Source organism: Phyllobates terribilis, unplaced genomic scaffold (assembly GCF_046119375.1).
Source record: "Phyllobates terribilis strain yellow unplaced genomic scaffold, ASM4611937v1 Scaffold_7__3_contigs__length_470593459, whole genome shotgun sequence".
Lineage (NCBI taxonomy): Eukaryota > Metazoa > Chordata > Amphibia > Anura > Dendrobatidae > Phyllobates > Phyllobates terribilis.
In genome coordinates this window covers 18791879-18815510 of record NW_027362767.1, presented here as the reverse complement: position 1 = coordinate 18815510, position 23632 = coordinate 18791879, and the positions used below count along the sequence as shown (strand labels likewise).

The 23632-nt window shown below is 48.2% G+C and overlaps 1 protein-coding gene across 2 annotated transcripts in view; it reads right to left on the bottom strand.

Moving 5' to 3' along the window:
* The window catches only part of FOXN3 (forkhead box N3), a 179230-nt gene that overhangs the window by 81982 nt on the left and 73616 nt on the right, over positions 1–23632 (bottom strand). The window contains exon 1 of one of the 2 annotated variants that reach the window (XM_073638219.1): positions 19977–20083. The exons of the other annotated variant lie outside the window; for it this stretch is intronic. The gene's annotated coding sequence lies outside the window, so the exon portion shown is untranslated. Of the gene's footprint in view, positions 1–19976; positions 20084–23632 lie in introns of those variants that run through there. 2 annotated transcript variants of the gene reach the window in all.

The following is a 23632-nucleotide window of genomic DNA, read 5'->3' as shown; positions in this document are numbered from 1 at the left end:
CTGTTACAATGTATCCATAGAGTCCAGGCTGTAGCAGAACAGTCCTGTTACAATGTATCCATAGAGTCCAGGCTGTAGCAGAACAGTCCTGTTACAATGTATCCATAGAGTCCAGGCTGTAGCAGAACAGTCCTGTTACAATGTATCCATAGAGTCCAGGCTGTAGCAGAACAGTCCTGTTACAATGTATCCATAGAGTCCAGGCTGTAGCGGAACAGTCCTGTTACAATGTATCCATATAGTCCAGGCTGTAGCAGAACAGTCCTGTTACAATGTATCCATAGAGTCCAGGCTGTAGCAGAACAGTCCTGTTACAATGTATCCATAGAGTCCAGGCTGTAGTGGAACAGTCCTGTTACAATGTATCCATAGAGTCCAGGCTGTAGTGGAACAGTCCTGTTACAATGTATCCATAGAGTCCAGGCTGTAGTGGAATAGTCCTGTCACAATGTATCCATATAGTCCAGGCTGTAGCAGAACAGTCCTGTTACAATGTATCCATAGAGTCCAGGCTGTAGCGGAACAGTCCTGTTACAATGTATCCATAGAGTCCAGGCTGTAGCAGAACAGTCCTGTTACAATGTATCCATAGAGTCCAGGCTGTAGCAGAACAGTCCTGTTACAATGTATCCATAGAGTCCAGGCTGTAGCAGAACAGTCCTGTTACAATGTATCCATAGAGTCCAGGCTGTAGCAGAACAGTCCTGTTACAATGTATCCATAGAGTCCAGGCTGTAGTGGAACAGTCCTGTTACAATGTATCCATATAGTCCAGGCTGTAGCAGAACAGTCCTGTTACAATGTATCCATAGAGTCCAGGCTGTAGTGGAACAGTCCTGTTACAATGTATCCATAGAGTCCAGGCTGTAGTGGAACAGTCCTGTTACAATGTATCCATAGAGTCCAGGCTGTAGTGGAATAGTCCTGTCACAATGTATCCATATAGTCCAGGCTGTAGCAGAACAGTCCTGTTACAATGTATCCATAGAGTCCAGGCTGTAGCGGAACAGTCCTGTTACAATGTATCCATAGAGTCCAGGCTGTAGCAGAACAGTCCTGTTACAATGTATCCATAGAGTCCAGGCTGTAGCAGAACAGTCCTGTTACAATGTATCCATAGAGTCCAGGCTGTAGCAGAACAGTCCTGTTACAATGTATCCATAGAGTCCAGGCTGTAGCAGAACAGTCCTGTTACAATGTATCCATAGAGTCCAGGCTGTAAATGTTACAGAAGAAAGTGCAGACCAGGGGTGCACAACCCGTGGTGCTATCCTGAACCGCACTCGTCTGGCCGCAGACATGGCGGCTGCTGCAGAGAAGTGGTGCCACGTAGTGCAGAGCAGAGAGGAGTACAATCTTATGGTGCCCCATGTGCCTCCCTGGGATCCACATATATTGGCAGAATATTGGACTGCTGACCCTAGGGGCACCCCCCAAAAAGGGGTAGCTAAAGAGTCTATACATGAGTGTGACTTATGGCAATTTACATAGAATATAATGAGGGTCACTCCCATTTTGGGGTGTGAACGTTTAAGACAAGAACCACTCATTTTTCCAAAAATATGGTAGTCCTAAAAGTGGATCTGGCACTTTTTCTGTGCAATAAAAGTCTCAGATGGTAGACAATATGGCCTTCGGGCCCAAAAAGGTTCAGTATTCCAGACCTCGGCTGATTGTAATCAACGGTGCGAGAAGGATGAAGTCATCACTTTAAACCTCTGGATTAATTCAAGTTTCCTTTTGCTGACAGCAAGCAGAGATCTTGCAAATGATGAGAAGTTAAACTTGAAGCATTTCAGATCTTTTCATAGTAGAGTTGTGGATAAGCCCTTTAAGTAAACGCGTCCGGTGCAGGCGACTCTCGTACATTAGGTCTGGATTCATCCATAGGTGCAAGCGTCAAGGCGGCCTTACACATGAGCAAAGTGCGACTCTGACCGCTCATTGCGATTGTCGGCCATTCGCTGGTAATCCTTCATCGAGCGGGCTGGTGACAAACAATCTGGATCCACCATGTCGGGATCCAATACTTTTTGATTCGAAAATGTTACAGCATCCTTTTTAGGCTTCTCCAGCTTGTGAATGACCCCCACTGCTTAACTATAGGGTAATTAACCCATTCAGAGATGATCCAGCTGATTTTTTTTTTTTCTTGAAGCCATTTACATGGGCGATGCCAGCGTGCTACTGTATTAGTGCAGTGAAGCTTGTGAAATCCGCCTCTTGGCGCTCGCTCACTCCTGTAAGAGCCACATGCGGTGCCTTGGCCTCGGGGCCTTGTGAGTTACAATTAGATTCCCTTTAAGTAGTAATAAGACAAAACTAATCTTTAGCCCTCGTCACTTTAATTCCAGGACACACTCCGCAGGTCCGAGCCCACACGGCTGCAGCGTTAACCTCCGCGCTCGTGCTGCCAGCCGCGCACCTTATTTTTCATTTAACCTAATTAAAATGTGTGCTGCTTCCTAATGCCGCGCGCGTGTGTGCGCCATCTGGGATGTGTTTCAATTATCACAAAAGTATTCACGTGGGAAACTAGCAACGCAACCAATACGAGCGAAACACTGCGCCCAGATCACAAAGGAATTATAGGGAATGACAAAAAACTTTGCACTTCTTTTTTGTTGTCTACAACTGTAGATACTCCACAGCACCTTGTCTCCTGTCCTGTATGTGTGCATATATATATTTTTTTATTTTACCAGCACATTATGAATATAAAAAGTTTACACACCCCTGTTTAAAAATGACAGGATTTTGTCATACAAAAACTAAAAAAAAAAATGGTTTCAGAACTTTTTTCCCCCTTTAATGTCACTCATCCATTGAGAAACAAATAATATTGGGGGGGAGAAAATAGAACAACAAAGTAAAACAATGTTGTTTCATAAGTGTGTACACACTCTTATAATCGGGGATGTGGTTGTGTTCAGAATCGGCAGATCACATTTCCCCTTGTCAGTGCTCGGCCGTCGTAATTTACAAGGAATCTGATTAACCCTAGAGAAAGTGTCGCTGTCCTATGAAGATTTTCCTAACATTTACTGGTCCGTAAACAGCTAACAACACAGCAAAGGATCTCATTGTGAAATGTTATTAGTAAGAAGAGAACAAAAACATTTCCAAGGCATCAGATATAGCACGGAGCACTGAGAAGACATTATCAAGAAGTGGCTTAAATTTGGCACAACAGTGACAATACCTAGAGCTGGAAGTACCTCAAAAATTGATGAAAAGGTAAGGCTATGTGCCCACGATGCAGAAATGCTGCATATTTTTTTCCTTTTCTCCCAGGCAGGAAAAACGCAAGCGAATTGTACATGAGTTTTTCCTGCCAGGTAGAAGCGTTTTTCAAGCATTTCCGCATGCGGGTTATCAAGCGCTTTTCCAAGCGATTTTAGCATCACTTGGAAAGTGCTTGACAGCTTGTTCACACTATATAAATCCATGCAAACGGCATGGATTTATATAGTGTGACCAAGTAATAGTTAAAAAAAAAAAAGAATAAGAATGGTAAAAAATAAAAAATAAAGATTTTACTTACCTTCCGTTGTTTTCCGGTGTTTTCTCCGCTACGCCCGGTCTGTTGTATGGCTCGCGGTGGTGTGAAAGGACTGCCATGACGTCATTTAGTCATGTGACAGGTCACGCAACCGATGACGTCGGCGGTCGCGTGACCTGTCACATGACTAAATAACGTCATGGCAGGCCCTTTCACACCACCGCGACCCTTACAAGAGACCGGACGCACCGGAGGAGGCCGGGGGCCATCGGAAGGTAAGTATAATCTTTATTTATTTTTTTTAATTCTTGTTTTAACAGATACTATGGTACCCGGGTCTGGATGAGAGTCTCCTCTTCTCCAGACCCGGGTACCATCCGCACATTAAATCACATAATATCCGCTTGTGCACATGTGCTCATACGGATATTATGAGATTCAATGCAAGTCAATGGCGGCAATTATGCTGCGTGTCCGCAAAATTAATGGACATGCTGTGTATTTTTCCGCAATGATAATCCGCAGCGGAAATTTCCGCAGCATGTGCACAGCACATGAAGATTATCATTGGGGACCATGGGGCACGGATTACCAAGCGGTTTTTAAGCGTTTTCGCTGCGGAAATTCAGCGGCAAAAATGCTTGAAAAATGCATAGTGGGTACGCAGCCTAAAACCTACATCAAGTCTGCCAAAAGCATGTGGGAAAACAAGTTATGTCTGATGAGGCACAGATGGAACTTTTGGACATGTTTCCAACAGGTATGTTTAGCACAAAGCTAACAACCTGTGCATGGGCAGAACCCCCCCATACCCACAATGAAGCATGGTGGAGGCAGCATTATGCTTTGAGCTGTTGTTTGGCAGCTGGAACTGGGGCTTTAGACAAGGTGGAGGGAAATATCAGCATTTCCAAATATAAGATAATTTTGTATAAAAAGCTCTGAAGAAAAGGCTAAAGATGAATTTCACTTTTCAGCACGACACGACAACGACCCCAAGTGACCTCCAAATCAACAAAAGAACGGCTTCAACAGAAGAAGAGGTAAGTTTCTGAATGTCCCAACCAGATCCCAGACCTGCATCCATTTTAAAATTTGTGTTGACCTAAAGAGGGCGCTGTACACAGGAAATGCCCCTATAATCTGACAGATATGGAGCTGCTGCAAGGAAAAGTGGGCAAAGATCGTCAATGCTAGATGTGCCGCGCTGATAGACTCCGTCCAAAGAATCTGAATGCTGGCATAAATTCAAACGGGACTGCAACAAATTATTAGTGTATGGGTGTGCAGATTTATGTTATGTTATGAAGGATCTCGGCAGGAGATTGTTCCAAACATCTTGGAGATTCCCTAGATCTTCTGTGTATGAGGCTTGTGCGGATCCTTCCGTCTCTTAATGTGATCCCAGACAGACGGGATGATGGGAGATCAGGGCTCTGTGGGGCCGGAACATCACTCGCAGGAGCTTTCATTCTTAATGACATTGCTGGATGTTGGTGATTGTTGTCCAGCTGCAGAATAAATTTGGAGCTGATCAGATGCCTCCTGATGGATCAGTGTCTGCCTGGATTTCTCAGCATTGGGGAGACCATTAATCCTGACAAAATCCACAACTCCATTTGCTCTAATGCTGCCCCAAACTTGCAGGACCCTCCACCATGCGTCACTGCTCCTGCAGACCCTCATTATTATGCTACTCTCTAGCAATTCAGGAATGATCTGCTACTGTTATTGCTGAATATTTAACATGAGTCCAGGACCCCAATTCCTATTATCCGTTTCTAGAAGCCATCCTCTTTTCAGCTTTTTTACAGATGGTCTTATGTTTACATGAAGACTTTGTTGAAATTTCAATGAATTCATTCTTCCCTCTACCCGTGAGATGTTCCCCGTGCCATTGGCTGCAACACAACCCCAAAGCATAATCATGCCACCCCCATGCTTAATGGTTGGTGAGATGTTCTTTTCCTGATATTCTGTGCCCTTTTTCTCCACAAATACTTTTGATCATTGTGACCAAAGATTTCTATTTTACCTCATCGCTCCACAGGACTTTTTTCCAACATGCATCAGGCTTGTTTAGATGTTCTTTTGCAGACTTCAGACGCTGATTTTTATGGTAAGGACGCAGTAGAGTTTTTCTTCTGATGACTCTTCCATGAAGGCCATATTTGTGCAGGTGTCTCTGGACAGTAGAACAATGTACCACGACTCCAGAGTCTGCTAAATCTTTCTGAAGGTCTTTTGCAATCAAGCGGGGGTTCTGATTTGCCTCTCTAGCAATCCTACAAGCAGCTCTCACTGACATTTTGCCAGGTCTTCCAGACCTTATCTTGACCTCCACTGTTCCTGGTAACTGCCTTTTCTTAATTACATTTCAAACTGAGGAAAGGACAACTTGAAAAAGCCTTTCTATCTCCTTATAGCTTCTCCTGCTTTGTGGCCTCCACCATTTTCAGAGCTCGGCAGCTGCTTAGAAGAACCTATGGCTGCTGTTTCTTGGCACAAGGTTAGAGGAGGCTGGATTTTTATAAAGCTAGGTAATTTGCATCACCGGCCTTTCCTAACGATGATAGTGACCAAGCCATAACCCTAACAGGCTAACTAAGGTCTGAAACCTTGGCCAAAGTTATCAGAGCACACAAATCTCCAGAGTGCCGAAACTTTTGCATCAGCCCAATTTCCTTTTTGTAATTTTTAAAATGTAAAAAATAATATATATACAGTACAGACTAAAAGTTTGGACACACCTTCTCATTTAAAGATTTTTCTGTATTTTCATGACTATGAAAATTGTACATTCACACTGAAGGCATCAAAACTATGAATTAACACATGTGGAATTATATACTTAACAAAAAAGTGTGAAACCACTGAAAATATGTCTTATATTCTAGGTTCTTCAAAGTAGCCACCTTTTGCAGGTCTGGTGACTGTGGAGGCCAGGTCATCTGGCGTAGCACCCCATCACTCTCCCTCTTGGTCAAATAGCCCTTACACAGCCTGGAGGTGTTTGGGGTCATTGTCCTGTTGAAAAATAAATGATGGTCCAACTAAACGCAAACCGGATGGAATAGCATGCCGCTGCAAGATGCTGTGGTAGCCATGCTGGTTCAGTATGCCTTCAATTTTGAATAAATCCCCAACAGTGTCACCAGCAAAGCCCCCCCACACCATCACACCTCCTCCTCCATGCTTCACGGTGGGAACCAGGCATGTAGAGTCCATCCGTTCACCTTTTCTGCATCGCACAAAGACACGGTGGTTGGAACCAAAGATCTCAAATTTGGACTCATCAGACCAAAGCACAGATTTCCACTGGTCTAATGTCCATTGCTTGTGTTCTTTAGCCCAAACAAGTCTCTTCTGCTTGTTGCCTGTCCTTAGCAGTGGTTTCCTAGCAGCTATTTTACCATGAAGGCCTGCTGCACAAAGTCTCCTCTTAACAGTTGTTGTAGAGATGTGTCTGCTGCTAGAACTCTGTGTGGCATTGACCTGGTCTCTAATCTGAGCTGCTGTTAACCTGTGATTTCTGAGGCTGGTGACTCGGATAAACTTATCCTCAGAAGCAGAGGTGACTCTTGGTCTTCCTTTCCTGGGGCGGTCCTCATGTGAGCCAGTTTCTTTGTAGCGCTTGATGGTTTTTGCAACTGCACTTGGGGACACTTTCAAAGTTTTCCCAATTTTTCGCACTGACTGACCTTACATAGTTACATAGTTTATAAGGCCGAAAAAAGACAAGCGTCCATCCAGTTCAGCCTATTTCTTGTGCACTGCAGCTATTCCGCAGCGTTGATCCAGGGGAAGGCAAAAAAAAAAAACATGCGGTATAGGCCAATTTACATCATTGAGGAAAAATTCACTTCCCGACACCAATCTTGCAGTCAGATTAAATCCCTGGATTAATTAACTAAGCATAAGATGTAATTCTATTGTTCTCAAGAAAGGCGTCCAGGCCTCTCTTGAACTCATTAAGTGAGTTGGACATCACCACTTCCTCTCCCAGAGAGTTCCAGAGTCTCACGGCTCTGACCGTAAAGAATTTCTTAAAGTAATGATGGCCACTCGTTTTTCTTGAATTAGCTGCTTTTTTCTTGCCATAATACAAATTCTAACAGTCTATTCAGTAGGACTATCAGCTGTGTATCCACCAGACTTCTGCACAACACAACTGATGGTCCCAACCCCATTTATAAGGCAAGAAATCCCCCTTATTAAACCTGACAGGGCACACCTGTGAAGTGAAGACCATTTCCAGTGACTACCTCTTGAAGCCCATAAAGAGAATGCCAAGAGTGTACAAAGCAGTCATCAAAGCAAAAGGTGGCTACTCTGAAGAACCTAGAATATAAGACATATTTTCAGTTGTTTCACACTTTTTTGTTAAGTATATAATTCCACATGTGTTAATTCATAGTTTTGATGCCTTCAGTGTGAATGTAAAATTTTCAAAGTCATGAAAATACAGAAAAATCTATAAAGGAGAAGGTGTGTCCAAACTTTTGGTCAGTACTGTATATATATATATATATATATATATATATATATATATATATATATATATATATATATATATATATATATATAATTTTTTTCCCCCTAAAATACAAAGGAAATGTGTCATCTTTAACTTTAGGCCTTTTAGAGATCATTTCATCTTCAACTTACTTAACTGTTCACAATAACAGGAGTTTTAACCAGGGGTGCCCATACTTTTACATGCCACTGTGCTTCTATCCCTAGTCCTTGTTTCCATGTAGAAGGTATAATTATTGACCGCAATTCATCCATGAAGACGACTTCTCTGTACAGTAGAAGGTGTAGTTGTTTCCACTGGTTGCCGGCAGTTCTGAGTTGATGGCACTGCTGGACATCTGATTTTTACAAAAAGTACATGATGCGTCCTTCATCTGCTGCACTAAGTTTTCTCAGCCGATACTGTGTCTACGGACCTATTCTTGGTGTCCTCAATGCAGAGAAATCCTGGTAGATACCCATCCATCATGTAATACCATGGTTCCAAATTTTTTCAAGGTGGCCTTGTCGCGGCTCTCATGAATTTGTGTGAATTCCCTTCATTTGATAAGTACAGTCTGTACGGCAGCGCTGCAGTCCTTATTTCATGTACTCCCTATTTGCACACATCTTAGAGTATAGAGGCTGCTGTATTTTTTGGTTCACACGGGACATCTCCAGTCCTTGGTACCAGCAGAAACCTCTAATTAAAGACGACATTGTTTTGATTAGTTTAATACTTCAGAAATTATTGAAGCCGAAATAGAAACAAGCGGAAAATAATCAGCGAGAAGAGAAAAAAAACAAAAGATGAGAAGACGACATTGCTCCCAAAGTCATGAGCGGGATCTGGGAGCGCGGCGAGTCACAGATCCAGGACTCCCTGTCATTGCACAGATGTCATGTTACCAAGGGCAACAAAAGAACACAACATTCCAGCCTAGATACAATGTATCCAATGAACCAGCAGCAACGCAAAGGGCTCAGTCCCATCCACTTCTATGGAGCGGAGCTAACACACAACGCCTGTGGAGAGTGGAGCGGCCATGTTTTTCTCATCCTTTACCACCAGTTAAGGGCGGGTGTCTACACAGTTTAGAATCCATATTTCTGTTCTTCAGCATTTACGTGAGAGCAGCCTGCAGTGTAAAGAATGGATTCCTGTGTTAGGTTTGGTCATTTCTACCCTTCCTCGTTTTTACTTTCTTGTACCTTGTGAGAATTTTTCCGCAATGTTGAAATCATACATACACTGTGCAATCGCGCCAAATTAAGTCGCCATTACGGCTCGGTAATAGTAACCCATTCATGCCCAGCCGCCACAAGCCCCCATCATAACTGGGAAAAAACGTGTTTTCTATTTTTGCTCCATTTCTTTAGGTGAAATTGTTTCTGAGGGGGATAATTACAATCCATTAAAGGGTCCAGGCGGGTGGGGGAGGGGGCGGCCACACATCATTCCCCCCCAATATTAGAAAAGAGGCGCTATTAAGATAATAGACATTAAAAAGTCTTTTTCCGTGAACAGACAGGACGACGTTATACATCAGATTTCCCAGAGCACTAAATGCGTGAATGTGATATATACGCTCTCTGGTGACGTATTGGTCTTTATGGACACTAATTGCAACAGCGCCACTTGCAGGTTGAAAATGCACAGCAACCAATATAGCCACATCATGGCACTCAATGCCCCCTCCAGCCCCATATTGCGGTGGAGCCAGGCGGACGCTGCTGGTCAGGACTCGACAAGCTTTATAAACATTTTATCTCCGTGTTATGGGGAATCTTTCACCTTCCCTATAAAAGGGATGTCGAAGATTAGAGTAACATGGCTGCTTTCTTTCAGACACAGCGTCTCCCCCCCCTGACCATGGGTTGTGTCTTGCAACTCAACCACATTGAAGTGAATGGAGCTGCAATACCATGCACAGCCTGTAGTCAGGGGTGGCGCTGTTTCTTAAATAAAGCAACCATTTTTTTTGTACTCTTGGACAACCAATTTAACTCCCTCCATAACAGCGTCTTAGAAAAGGTGAGTGCTGTAAAGAAATCCCAAAGCAGCGGACACCCGAACTATTTGCTGCTCCTGTCAACTCCTCACACCATATTCTGTCTGCAAATCCAACCTCGCTGCCCTCTGATCCACTAGGCCCCAACTATGATCATCAAATCCATATTATCCGCTCTGTACCTCCCCCATTCTTTACACTGCAGCTGTGCACCACTACCATTGCCTATTGATTTGAGGTTCCAAGCTTCTGTTCTGTTCCTCTGACATGCTTTACACTGAAGCTCTGCTCCATTACGATCAGGGGCACACATATATTATATATATCAATATCAATATATATATATATATATATATATATATATATATATATACAGTACAGACCAAAAGTTTGGACACATCTTCTCATTTAAAGATTTTTCTGTATTTTCATGACTATGAAAATTGTACATTCACACTGAAGGCATCAAAACTATGAATTACCACATGTGGAATTATATACTTAACAAAAAAGTGTGAAACAACTGAAAATGTGTCTTATATTCTAGGTTCTTCAAAGTAGCCACCTTTTGCTTTGCTGACTGCTTTGCACACTCTTGGCATTCTCTTGATGAGCTTCAAGAGGTAGTCACCGGAAATGGTCTTCCAACAATCTTGAAGGAGTTCCCAGAGATGCTTAGCACTTGTTGGCCCTTTTGCCTTCACTCTGCGGTCCAGCTCATCCCAAACCATCTCGATTGGGTTCAGGTCTGGTGACTGTGGAGGTCAGGTCATCTGGCGTAGCCCCCCATCACTCTCCTTCTTGGTCTAATAGCCCTTACACAGCCTGGAGGTGTTCGGGGTCATTGTCCTGTTGAAAAATCAATGATGGTCCAACTAAACGCAAACCGGATGGAATAGCATGCCGCTGCAAGATGCTGTGGTTGCCATGCTGGTTCAGTATGCCTTCAATTTTGAATAAATCCCCAACAGTGTCACAAACAAAGCACCCCCACACCATCACACCTCCTCCTCCATGCTTCACGGTGGGAACCAGGCATGTAGAGTCCATCCGTTCACCTTTTCTGCGTCTCACAAAGACACGGTGGTTGGAACCAAAGATCTCAAATTTGGACTCATCAGACCAAAGCACAGATTTCCACTGGTCTAATGTCCATTCCTTGTGTTCTTTAGCCCAAACAAGTCTCTTCTGCTTGTCGCCTGTTCTTAGCAGTGGTTTCCTAGCAGATATTTTACCATGAAGGCCTGCTGCACAAAGTCTCCTCTTAACAGTTGTTGTAGAGATGTGTCTGCTGCTAGAACTCTGTGTGGCATTGACCTGGTCTCTAATCTGAGCTGCTGTTAACCTGCGATTTCTGAGGCTGGTGACTCAGATAAACTTATCCTCAGAAGCAGAGGTGACTCTTGGTCTTCCTTTCCTGGGGCGGTCCTCATGTGAGCCAGTTTCTTTGTAGCGCTTGATGGTTTTTGCAACTGCACTTGTGGACACTTTCAAAGTTTGCCCAGTTTTTCGGACTGACTGACCTTCATTTCTTAAAGTAATGATGGCCACTCGTTTTTCTTTATTTAGCTGCTTTTTTCTTGCCATAATACAAATTCTAACAGTCTATTCAGTAGGACTATCAGCTGTGTATCCACCAGACTTCTGCACAACACAACTGATGGTCCCAACCCCATTTATAAGGCAAGAAATCCCACTTATTAAACCTGACAGGGCACACCTGTGAAGTGAAAACCATTTCCGGTGACTACCTCTTGAAGCTCATCAAGAGAATGCCAAGAGTGTGCAAAGCAGTCGTCAAAGCAAAAGGTGGCTACTTTGAAGAACCTAGAATATAAGACATATTTTCAGTTGTTTCACACTTTTTTGTTAAGTATATAATTCCACATGTGTTAATTCATAGTTTTGATGCCTTCAGTGTGAATGTACAATTTTCATAGTCATGAAAATACAGAAAAATCTTTAAATGAGGTGTGTCCAAACTTTTGGTCTGTACTGTATATATATATATATATATATATATATATATATATATATATATTGATATATCAGGCATATAGATTAAGTAGGAACCAATAAGGAATGCAGTTGACAGCGGGCATGATGGGGAGGTGGGACAAGGACCCCACAGCAGTGGTGAGGTCTGCCCCCATAACGGATCCTTTCTGACAGTAAAAGGGCAGGCATTCCTATATGGATAGGTAAATGAGCCGATTAGGACCTATAAGGACTGACGTGTGTGTTCTGTGCTAGTCCTGCTTGCACAGCTGATGGCTTGGTACAGTGTAGCACTACAGGTCTCATCCGGGAGCTCAGGACACGGCACAGGTTCGTGCCGTCTCTAGACGTAAACCAGAATGTTTCCATTCAACGTCGGCAAGCAGAGATCCTGTAGATGCAAAGTAATGTAGAAAGTTGCAGAACTGTCATTTATCAATGATCAGGCTTAATGTGCAGAAGGCTGGACTGTCCCTTTAAGAAAGAGTCCGGGTCATGTGGCCTTGATTCACACCATACAAAGGCTTCCATTTTTGATCTGATCCTTAATTGCCGTGTAATCAGGAAGGTGCCACCCCTCAATTCTCCGAGGCGTTGAGCCACCGTCCGTGGGTAACGAGCCACTAATTGCCACGATGATGGCGTTATCCAGCGCCACAGATAAAAGGCGTCTCCACATGGTTACGTCTCGAGGCTCCGTCACCCCGGTGAGAGATCATTTTTCATTCCGGCACTGCGAGGATTCTCAGGAGAGACCATTGTTCAATTATTTCCATATGTGTATGCCAGATAATTAATCAAATGCACAAAACAGATTTCTTTGTGTCCAAACTCGATCCGAGCCCAGGCAGCAGAAATTACAGAGCGGAGAGTCGTCCTCCCGGCTCATCGGAGCGGAGAGCGCCGGGGATACAGGTAACAGATAGTAACGACACCCCCCACAGCCGGACCCCCGCGTCTGCTCCTCGGCTCTCAGGGCTTCAGTGTCCAAAGTGGCTACAAAGGCCACGGTGCAATCTGATCTGTGCAATCACCTGCTCCGGATCATCCAGCAGGGATAATCTGTGCAATCACCTGCTCCGGATTATCCAGCAGGGATAATCTGTGCAATCACCTGCTCTGGATCATCCAGCAGGGATTATCTGTGCAATCACCTGCTCCGGATCATCCAGCAGGGAGAATCTGTGAAATCACCTGCTCCGGATCATCCAGCAGGGAGAATCTGTGAAATCACCTGCTATGGATCATCCAGCAGGCATAATCTGTGCAATCACCTGCTCCGGATCATCCAGCAGGGATAATCTGTGCAATCACCAGCTCCGGATCATCCAGCAGGGATAATCTGTGCAATCACCAGCTCCGGATCATCCAGCAGGGATAATCTGTGCAATCACCTGCTCTGGATCATCCAGCAGGGATAATCTGTGCAATCACCTGCACCGGATCATCTGTGCAATCACCTGCTCCGGATCATCCAGCAGGGATAATCTGTGCAATCACCTGCTCCGGATCATCCAGCAGGGATAATCTGTGCAATCACCTGCTCCGGATCATCCAGCAGGGAGAATCTGTGCAATCACCTGCTCCGGATCATCCAGCAGGGAGAATCTGTGCAATCACCTGCACAGGATCATCCATCAGGTATAATCTGTGCAATCACCTGCTCTGGATCATCCAGCAGGGAGAATCTGTGCAATTACCTGCACCGGATCATCCAGCAGGTATAATCTGTGCAATCACCTGCACTGGATCATCCAGCAGGTATAATCTGTGCAATCACCTGCTCCGGATCATCCAGCAGGAATAATCTGTGCAATCACCTGCTCCGGATCAGCCAGCAGGTATAATCTGTGCAATCACCTGCACCGGATCATCCAGCAGGGAGAATCTGTGCAATCACCTGCTCCGGATCATCCAGCAGGGAGAATCTGTGCAATCACCTGCTCCGGATCATCCAGCAGGGAGAATCTGTGCAATCACCTGCTCCGGATCATCCAGCAGGGATAATCTGTGCAATTACCTGCTTTGGATCATCCAGCAGGGATAATCTGTGCAATCACCTGCACTGGATCATCCAGCAGGTATAATCTGTGCAATCACCTGCTCTGGATCATCCAGCAGGGATAATCTGTGCAATTACCTGCTTTGGATCATCCAGCAGGGATAATCTGTGCAATCACCTGCTCCGGATCATCCAGCAGGGATAATCTGTGCAATCACCTGCTCCGGATCATCCAGCAGGGATAATCTGTGCAATCACCTGCTCCGGATCATCCAGCAGGGAGAATCTGTGCAATCACCTGCACTGGATCATCCAGCAGGTATAATCTGTGCAATCACCTGCTCTGGATCATCCAGCAGGGAGAATCTGTGCAATCACCTGCACCGGATCATCCAGTAGGTATAATCTGTGCAATCACCTGCACTGGATCATCCAGCAGGTATAATCTGTGCAATCACCTGCTCTGGATCATCCAGCAGGGATAATCTGTGCAATCACCTGCTCCGGATCATCCAGCAGGGATAATCTGTGCAATCACCTGCTCCGGATCATCCAGCAGGGATAATCTGTGCAATCACCAGCTCTGTATCATCCAGCAGGGATAATCTGTGCAATCACCTGCTCCGGATCATCCAGCAGAGATAATCTGTGCAATCAACTGCTCTGGATCATCCAGCAGGTATAATCTGTGCAATCACCTGCTCTGGATCATCCAGCAGGGATAATCTGTGAAATCACCTGCTTTGAATCATCCAGCAGGTATAATCTGTGCAATCACCTGCTCTGAATCATCCAGCAGGAATAATCTGTGCAATCACCTGCTCTGGATCATCCAGCAGGTATAATCTGTGCAATCACCTGCTCTGAATCATCCAGCAGGTATAATTTGTGCAATCACCTGCTCTGGATCATCCAGCAGGGAGAATCTGTGCAATCACCTGCACTGGATCATCCAGCAGGTATAATCTGTGCAATCACCTGCTCTGGATCATCCAGCAGGGATAATGTGTGCAATCACCTGCTCTGGATCATCCAGCAGGGATAATCTGTGCAATCACCTGCTCTGGATCATCCATCAGGGATAATCTGTGCAATCACCTGCTCTGTATCATCCAGCAGGGATAATCTGTGCAATCACCTGCTCCGGATCATCCAGCAGAGATAATCTGTGCAATCACCTGCTCTGGATCATCCAGTAGGTATAATCTGTGCAATCACCTGCTCTGGATCATCCATCAGGGATAATCTGTGAAATCACCTGCTCCGAATCATCCAGCAGGTATAATCTGTGCAATCACCAGCTCCGGATCATCCAGTAGGTATAATCTGTGCAATCACCAGCTCCGGATCATCCAGCAGGGATAATATGTGCAATCACCTGCTCCGGATCATCCAGCAGGGATAATCTGTGCAATCACCTGCTCTGGATCATCCAGCAGGGATAATCTGTGCAATCACCTGCTCTGGATCATCCAGCAGAGATAATCTGTGCAATCACCTGCTCTGGATCATCCAGCAGGGATAATCTGTGAAATCACCGGCTCTGGATCATCCAGCAGGGAGAATCTGTGCAATCACCTGCACCGGATCATCCAGCAGGTATAATCTGTGCAATCACCTGCTCTGGATCATCCAGCAGGGATAATGTGTGCAATCACCTCCTCCGGATCATCCAGTAGGTATAATCTGTGCAATCACCTGCTCTGGATCATCCATCAGGGATAATCTGTGAAATCACCTGCTCCGAATCATCCAGCAGGTATAATCTGTGCAATCACCTGCTCTGGATCATCCAGCAGGTATAATCTGTGCAATCACCTGCTCCGGATCATCCAGCAGGTATAATCTGTGCAATCACCTGCTCTGGATCATCCAGCAGGTATAATCTGTGCAATCACCTGCTCCGGATCATCCAGCAGGGATAATATGTGCAATCACCTGCTCCGGATCATCCAGCAGGGATAATCTGTGCAATCACCTGCTCTGGATTATCCAGCAGGGATAATCTGTGCAATCACCTGCTCCGGATCATCCAGCAGGTATAATCTGTGCAATCACCTGCTCTGGATCATCCAGCAGGGATAATCTGTGAAATCACCGGCTCCGGATTATCCAGCAGAGAGAATTAGTGCGATCTGGTCTGTGCAATCCGATCTACAGATCTGACTGTCAGAGCTCGGACTCTTTCAGAGGTTTTGGCTGCAGCCCAGTGATTGAATGTCAGACGAGCTGATGATTTACTGAACGGAGGCGTGAAGTCTTACCATCACGAACATGTCAATGAACGAAAAATGGTCAGAAGTTATATACGCAAAATCTGCAGCAAATAAAAGTATTAGTGAAGAAGAGACATTAGTGGTCCTGGGGGGGGGGGGGTGAGTAGGAGGAAGGGGAGCAATGAGTCTGTGTGAGCCCAGAGTTTACACTCTACAGAGACCATGGAGAAGAAGAGGACTCGGCGCAGGGTATGTAGAGGGGGGGGGGTCAAGAACTAGGCACAGGGTACATGGGGGGGGGGAGAGGTCAGGACTCAGCACAGGGTATGTAGAGGGGGGGGGAGTCAGGAACTAGGCACAGGGTACATGGGGGGGGAGGTCATGACTCAGCACAGGGTATGTAGGGGGGGAGTCAGGAACTAGGCACAGGGTACATGGGGGGGGGGGAGAGGTCAGGACTCCGCACAGGGTATGTAGAGGTGGGGGGGGGGGGGAGTCAGGAACTAGGCACAGGGTACATGGGGGGGGAGAGGTCAGGACTCAGCACAGGGTATGTAGGGGGGGAGTCAGGAACTAGGCACAGGGTACAAGGGGGGGAGAGGTCAGGACTCAGCACAGGGTATGTAGAGGGGGGGGGAGTCAGGAACTAGGCACAGGGTACATGGGGGAAGGGAAGAGGTCAGGACTCGGCGCAGGGTAATTGGGGCGAGAAAGGTCAGGAACTCTGCGCAGGGTACGCGAGGGGAAGAGGTCAGGACTCGGCGCAGGGTATGTGGGGGGGGGTCAGGACTTGGCACAGGGTATGCGAGGGGAAGGGAAGAGATCAGAACTCGGCGCAGGGTATGTGGGGGGGGAGTCAGGAACTAGGCACAGGGTACATGGGGGGGGAGGTCATGACTCAGCACAGGGTATGTAGGGGGGGAGTCAGGAACTAGGCACAGGGTACATGGGGGGGGGGGAGAGGTCAGGACTCCGCACAGGGTATGTAGAGGTGGGGGGGGGGGGGAGTCAGGAACTAGGCACAGGGTACATGGGGGGGGAGAGGTCAGGACTCAGCACAGGGTATGTAGGGGGGGAGTCAGGAACTAGGCACAGGGTACAAGGGGGGGAGAGGTCAGGACTCAGCACAGGGTATGTAGAGGGGGGGGGAGTCAGGAACTAGGCACAGGGTACATGGGGGAAGGGAAGAGGTCAGGACTCGGCGCAGGGTAATTGGGGCGAGAAAGGTCAGGAACTCTGCGCAGGGTACGCGAGGGGAAGAGGTCAGGACTCGGCGCAGGGTATGTGGGGGGGGGTCAGGACTTGGCACAGGGTATGCGAGGGGAAGGGAAGAAATCAGAACTCGGCGCAGGGTATGTGGGGGGGGGTCAGGAACGCATCACAGGGTATGTAAGGGGAAGGGGAAAAGGTCAGGACTCAGCGCATGGTATGCGAGGGGGGGAGGGGATCAGGACTCAGCGCATGGTATGCAGGGGTACGGTGGAGAAGAGGTCAGGACTCAGTGCAGGGTACATGAGGGGGAGAAGAGGTCAGGACTCCGCGCAGGATACACAGGTGGGATGGGGGGGGGGAGGGGAGAGGTCTAGACTCGGTGTAGGATACATTGGGGGGGAGGTCTAGACTCGATGTAGGCTACATGGGGGGGTGGAGGTCTAGTACAAGGGGGGGAGAGGTCTAGACTCGGTGTAGGATACATTGGGAGGAGAGGTCAGTAGTCAGTGCAGGGTACATGGGGGAGAGGTCTAGACTCGGTGTAGGATACATTGGGGAGGGGAGAGGTCAGGACACGGCGCAGGGTACATGGGGGGCAGAGGTCTAGACTCGGTGTAGGATACATTGGGGAGGGGAGAGGTCAGGACTCGGCGCAGGGTACATGGGGGGGAGAGGTCTAGACTCGGTGTAGGATACATTGGGGAGGGGAGAGGTCAGGACTCGGCGCAGGGTACATGGGGGGGAGAGGTCTAGACTCGGTGTAGGATACATTGTGGGAGAAAAGTCAGGACTCAGTGTAGGATACATTGGGGGTGGAGAGTTCGGAAATCGGCGAGGGGTATGTGGGGGGGTTTCAGGACTCAGCGCAGGTACGCGTGGGGGAGAGTTCAGGACACGACGTAAGGTGCGTAGTGGGGGGGGGGTCAGGACTCGGCCCATTATAAACCATCCATGTGCTAACGAAAGTCCCTTGTCCTGCTCCTCAAAGACAGCACAGTATTTCACTTTTTGGTGCTGCGGTTTGTGGTCCAGAGCTGCTCTTCCTACTTGTCACTACACAACAAAATTATCTCAAAGTCCACAAATAAGTAAGACTGTTTGAGTTTAGACCCGACACGCAGAAAGGCTCTTCTACAGTGATATACGAACGCCCACATAACAGCCCACGTGCATCTCGGGAGCTAATAAAGACAATTTCTCCAGTTATTTCAGAGGAAGTTACTGTGAATATTGCACTAAATAACAGATATTTAATGTCCACTTGATCCAAACCCATAACGAATGGCTGAAGTAAGGAGATCCCTGGCCTCGCTGAGCAGACGTCTAGGCCACGAAGTAGCCACGATCCTAGGGTCAAATGCAGAAGTATCACGGATATCAGAAAGTAGCAGCTTCCGCCCGGACAGCGCCCCCAAGAGACGTCACCTGTGGACAGATTCTACCTAACTATACGGACCGAATGTCCAGAAATAAGTAAAGGACATTGAGATGGAAAATCTGCACAGACAGAGTCCTGCTCACACAACTGAGGGTTTGTTACAATGCATCAGTGTTGATGGTCCAAGGGGATGAACCTGAGGCCAGTAATCATACAGGGGCTTCACAAAAGTAGAAAGTTTTCTGTAATGATGCGAGAGTGTCCAGGAATGGGTAATGCTTACACTAAGGTCTCATCTATGGACGTCCTTCATATAAAGACCCCCACATCACCTCCATCCCATACACTGCGTGTAGGGTCCGGTCTGTTACATGGGACCTTACATAGAAAGGATTACTTGTGACTACTGGGACCCTTTTAATTGCCATTTCTGGTTATGAAGGGATCACATTGACCATCTCATGCAGCGACCCCCAGTGTGGAGAGACAGATGATGGGAGTCATCCTGCATGTCATGAGCACACTGCAGATCTGCAGGCACAAACAAGAAGCCCCCCGACTGTGACAGGTCACCCACGGGAAACCCCGCTATGCAGCTGCTTTGTGCGGCTCGGTAGAGCCCATATTCGGGGGGCGGACGTCGAGGATTCCCCCCGCTGTATGCAGTGAACAGCTGGCCGTATGGCTGCTCGCTGGGGATTCAGCCTCTCCGGCTGATCGCTGTGCAGGAATCGCAACCTTTTCTCTAAAGACGGGAGGATGAGATTCTGTGGGTGGCGAGACCCAGACATACGCTGAGACACAGCGACCGCACACACGACACCTCGCCACAAAAGACTTCACATCCGTAAAAGATACAAGTGTCTGTTGCCACATTGTATCTGCCCGACAGTGAATGATTCCCATCTTCCTGCATCCGGGGGGATCGCGTCTGCCCGCTGCCAGCCTACCAGGGGTTAATTCCGCAGGCGGATCTCCTATGCATTGAGAGCTAAACATGGCATTTAGTGATATATTTAGCATCTGCAACTTTCAGGTTCTGCTGGCGGAGCGAGCAGCTCTTGCGCCTTTCCAGGGTCCGGTGCACCCCCATCCGTCCCCCCGTTACACCAGAGCAGGTTAGGTAGGAGGCTGCACTTACTTGGTTCGGCGGGTGCTGTCCGTCCACCGCTCTATCAGACCTGTAAGCTACTGTTCTTGCAACTGTGTCATGAAGACGGACGAGGAGATTGTACGTAGCTGTTGCCATGGAAACAAACACAGCGAGAGTAGAGTGCCAGCCTCTGTTAATTCCATCACCCATGAACCCCAAGGGAACACCGACATCCGTCTCCATCTCGCCGCTCCACAAATCAGTCACCTTATCAATGGGCCGGAGATGTGGGTGCAGGTCGGGGCAGGAGGGCTTCTCAGGGGGTACACTGGCAGCTCGACCCGCACCTCTGTCGCGTTTAGATTGTCAGCTCTTGTGAGCAGAAATGTATCACTGATAAATATTAACAATGAGGAATAAAGGTTACAGGCAAGGCCAGACACCGCGACCGCCGGGCACGGGGTATACGCCGACATGTACAAAGGTTATCACCTTCATTGTGGCACTAGAATTATAGGAAAATGTTCTGTCAGCACAAAGAATAACTGACGGCGAAAGAAAGCACAAGCACGCTCCGCTCCGACGATCATACATGTGTTCTCAATGGGGAGAGGGAAACCAGCGCCAGATTCCTCTGCCCCCCATCTACAGCCCTCGCCGGGCTCGCCCGTCTCCACACCAGAGCCCTCACTGGGCTCGCCCGTCTCCACACCAGAGCCCTCACCAAGCTCGCCCGTCTCCACACCTGTGCCCTCGCTGGGCTCGCCGGTCTCCACACCATAGCCCTCACCAGGCTCGCCCGTCTCCACACCTGTGCCCTCGCTGGGCTCGCCCGTCTCCAGACCAGAGCCCTCGCCCGTCTCCACACCAGAGCCCTCACCGGGTTCACCCGTCTCCACACCAGAGCCCTCACCGGGCTCGCCCGTCTCCACACCAGAGCCCTCGCCAGGCTCGCCCGTCTCCACACCAGACCCCTCGCCAGGCTCGCCCGTCTCCACACCTGTGCCCTCGCTGGGCTCGCTCGTCTCCACACCAGAGCCCTCGCCCGTCTCCATACCAGAGCCCTCACCAGGCTCGCCCGTCTCCACACCAGAGCCCTCACCAGGCTCACCCGTCTCCACACCAGAGCCCTCGCCAGGCTTGCCCATCTCCACACCAGAGCGGTCACCAGGCTCGCCCGTCTCCACACCAGAGCCCTCACCATCTCGCCCGTCTCCACACCAGAGCCCTCGCCAGGCTCGCTCGACTCCACACCAGAGCCCTCGCCAGGCTCGCTAGTCTCCACACCAGAGCCCTCGCCCATCTCCATATCAGAGCCCTTGCCCGTCTCCACACCAGAGCCCTCGCCAGGCTCACCCGTCTCCACACCAGAGCCCTCGCCCATCTCCATATCAGAGCCCTCGCCCGTCTCCACACCAGAGCCCTCGCCAGGCTCAACACCAGAGCCCTCGCCAATCTCGCCCGTCTCAACACCAGAGCCCTCGCCAGGCTCGCCCGTCTCCACACCAGAGCCCTCGCCAGGCTCGCCCGTCTCAACACCAGAGCCCTCGCCAGGCTCGCCCGTCTCCACACCAGAGCCCTCGCCCGTCTCCACACCAGAGCCCTGGCCAGGCTCGTCCGTCTCCACACCAGAGCCCTCGCCAGGCTCGCCCGTCTCCACACCAGAGCCCTGGCCAGGCTCGTCCGTCTCCACACCAGAGCCCTCGCCGGGCTTTCCCCGTCCAGAATCCCCGCATCCAGAGTCCTCTCTCTAGACTCCTCTGTATTCTCAATGGGGAGAGGGAAATTAGCGCCAGATTCCTCTGCCCCCCATCTAGTGACCAAACTTTTACATGCCACTGTAAGTAGACAGCATCACACATGATAGGATTAGATGCAGCATCTAAGCAGCTGACATTGGCTGATTTTCGGCTTGCACAGGGAGCACCACCATCTTGCCTCCTACAGTGAGAATGATGCTGTGGCTCACGATGACATCATGAGGGTCATAGGGCGGTAAATCTGTGATGTCACTAATCCTTGTGACTGATGCCTTCCTACAATCACTCACTGAGCCGACACCTCGCAGTCGCGTCCGTGATTTACACACCGTTCACTTATTGACCCATTTTCCGTCTCCGACGCAGGATGCGCTCAGTAAATCATGTGCAGTTTATCTAAAAATACTAATTCATAAATTATTCAAAACGCTGAACAGAAACCTGAGTAATTATTGGGAAATTATTGTAATTTATATTCACTCTGGTTTCACAGAAATTAAACGTGAAACCTCACGGAGAGTCAGAAGTTTACTTACAGAACAGACCGCCTCGCACGCGCCATAAATCCCGGAGGCCGCAAACGCGATTCTTACTCTAAATATATAGGTGAGAAATAATTATCAGTCTACAGCTACTATGCAGATCCATGTATCTCCATGGTTACACGTTTTGGTGTGTTCAACAGGAATATTTATTTACAGTGGCAAAATCCCAAAAGAAAATATAGAGACGTTTCCGTCACTACAAGACCTTCTTCAGTCGTCTGGATAGTAAGGAACTATGAGCGGCAGCGCCGGGTGGGGGTCTGCAGTGCCCACCGCTAAGACTGGACACCGCAGACCTTTCTGGATTTTGCCACAGTAAATAAATATTCCTGTTGAACACAGGAAAACGAGTGCCCAGTGTGTTACGGTGTTGATGGCGGATTTGGTATCCTACTTGTGCACCACCTCTTTCCAGAAGTGCCGTGACTTCTTCCACTCTCCGTGGTTACAGACTACAAACAAGTCCGGCGCAGTCAGACCTTGTAGCCAGATCTTCATGTGCCTGCACTAGTGATGAGCACAAGCGCTGGTTACTGGATGCCCAGGGTGCTCGGGTCTGCACCCATTGCCCATGTTTGTTAGGCAATCCTCACATGTTTTGTGGCTGTCTATCAGGTGAAACATGCAGCCGCCGGGACACGAACATGTCACTCGAGCACCCGCGCTCATCACTAGCGACACACATTAGACTTTAGCCAACAGGACTGGCCAACAATCTAATGTATAAGTCTGGAGAGACAGATACAGAGGGGCTCCGAAAAAAGAGACAGAGGGGGTCCGGAGGGAGAGACAGAGGGGGTCCGGAGGGAGAAGCACAGAGACAGACGGGGTCCGGAGGGAGAGACAGAGGGGGACAGGAGGGAGAGACAGAGGGCGTCCGGAGGAAGAGGCACAGAGACAGAGGGGTCCGGAGGAAGAGGCACAGAGACAGAGGGGGTCCAGAGGGAGAGGCAGAGGGGGTCCGGAGGGAGAGACAGAGGGGGTGAGGAGGAAAAGGAACAGAGACAGAGGGCGTCCGGAGGAAGACGCACAGAGACAGAGGGGGTCCGGAGGAAGAGGCACAGAGACAGAGGGGGTCCGGAGGAAGAAGCACAGAGACAGAGGGGATCTGGAGAGTACAGATGCTGGCCAAAATAACCAAACTTTGTGATTTATATGCTCTGTTGGCCACATAAATCTTTGCAGGTATTTACATGGTTGGATAGGTAGAACGCCATCATACGTAGAGGTGGACCCTCAGACTGAACAGTCCCATTTACCCAGCACCAGAGGATGAGGGAGTCCCGAGCAGATATATTAGGTTAAGTATAAGGATAACTTTCCAGATAATTTGGTCACGTACACAATCTCTATGGTGGTGAATCTCTATGGTGGTGAATCTCTATGGTGGTGAATCTCT